We start from the raw sequence: 1,978 nt of genomic DNA on the forward strand, positions 1-1,978 counted from the left end.
TCTATGACAAAGTTGCAGGGAGGACTAAGGAAGAGGATACACGGTACCTGACACAGACGAAATGATTAATAACTGAAGCTGGGAATGGAATCAGACCCTAATTACCTCTTTTTCCATATCTTCCTTTCTTCCACTGTGAGTCCTATCCCCTCTTCCATTTTGAGCCTTCCTCCCAAACAAGATTAAACAAACACCCCCTTTCTCCTTGTAGCCTGGGCTCCCCACCCTACGCCCTGCCCACACAATCCCTCACACAACCATTTGCCCCTTAGACTCAGCTGGAAAACCAGACATGCGGTATATGGCTGCCCACCCTCAGCTGTGGGCCTAAGTTTTCAAGCACAAGGAAGTTTTAGTAAGAGACTTGGTATTCCTAACATCAGCACTTGTATGTACCATTTCCACTGCTCATTCTTAAAAAAAATTGGCTCAAAAAAACCCCAAGAAACCATAAAGCAGCAAAATTTGTCTTTAAAGCCATCCCCCAAGTCAAATATCCTCTTAAAGGTGCCTGCAGAACCCACATCCTCTATGGTTCTGTGTAGCAGGCAAGACTCCAGCACAACTTCTCTGCCTGGGTGCTATTCTCCATGGAATGAATGAATGAATGAATGAATGAACTATAGAAATGATCCCTGAAAGTATAGTCTTTGAATGAATGAATGAATGAATGAATGAAAGAAACCTTCTGATGTGATAACAATACCACATGGATTAATGCAGCGGTTCCCCACCAGTAGGCTATGAGGCTTCTGGGTGTAAAGAGGACACACAGAGTTTTTGCAGGGAGATCCTCAAATACCTTACTGTCCATGGACTCAATCTCTTCTGTGTATCCCACAGGGTTATAGCACTGCTTTTCAAATGTATATATGCATTACTGTGATGAATAATATTTCATTAAAACATTATGTAAGCATTAGATTAGTACACACAACTACTATCATGCAAGAATTAAACCCCTAGCTTAATGCTACTCATCAAGAATTTTGAGGAACACTCCCACAGTTAGTGATTCTCCTAGTAGAGTTTCAGACACAGAAGCAGTCCAGAGAATGGATACTTGGAGGCCTACAGACCACTTGGTCACCTTCAAATCACACTGAGATAGAGCTCACCTCACGGGTAGTGAGGCTGTACTGAGAAACAAAAACCTAGAGCCTTGAACTGGAGATGCTGAGCCCAGGAAGCACAGCATGCATCACTCCCTTCACTCTCCTTATGTGGAAAAGAGGGTCAGCTCCCACACACATCAAGCACCCAGACTGTGGCAGTCATAACCAGGGTAGCAAGGAGAGGAAGTGGGAAGAGTGAAGGAACGAGCAGTGGAAACATCTGTAGGTAAGTTACTGACTCTCTTGTTTCAGCCAAGGCTATCTGATTATGAGCTACAGAAATTGACTCTGGACAACTCAGGTGAGAAAGTATGTACTAGACCTAAAGCTGAAGAACCAGGCCTGAGGAAGGACAGAAGAGGGATGATGGCAGCAGATACTTTAGGAGAGCTCCAACCACTTTCCATCGATGTGGTGCTTCACCAAGATTGAGATTCTTTGGGAAAAGCACAGAATTAGCTACAAGAGAGTAGGATACCATGAGTGGGATCCTCCCCCCAAACCCCCACCAAGACTGGGGAAGGCACGTCCCTCAAAGAAAACCAGGGTGTTGGCACCAGAAAAAGGGGGAAAGATGCTGAGCATGGAGGGAACCACATAGCTCTTCTCTTCCTAAGACTCCATCTCTCCATCTGTAAAATGAGAACAACTATAAGCTACATTGTGGAAATTTACAAGATAGCACAGAGCATAGTGTGGCACATGAGAAATGCCTAATATGTAAGTCTCCAAGCTTTCCTCCAGAGAATGAAAATCCTATTGTCGGCTCTGTAAAGAATGCATCCCCAGCATAGACTGGAGAACTTGCATGTCTAGCCAGGCCATTTTACAGGTCCCCCGAACGCCACCCTAGAGCAAGCAGT

At 44.7% G+C, this 1,978-nt stretch overlaps 1 pseudogene; it reads right to left on the bottom strand.

Annotated features, from left to right (window-relative positions):
* Positions 1–555: 555 nt before the first annotated feature.
* LOC118526716 (small nucleolar RNA U3) lies at positions 556–651 on the bottom strand (annotated as a pseudogene).
* Between the last annotated feature and the right edge of the window lie 1,327 nt (positions 652–1,978).

The sequence above is a fragment of the Halichoerus grypus genome, chromosome 1 (assembly GCF_964656455.1).
Source record: "Halichoerus grypus chromosome 1, mHalGry1.hap1.1, whole genome shotgun sequence".
In the NCBI taxonomy this organism is placed as follows: Eukaryota; Metazoa; Chordata; class Mammalia; order Carnivora; family Phocidae; genus Halichoerus; species Halichoerus grypus.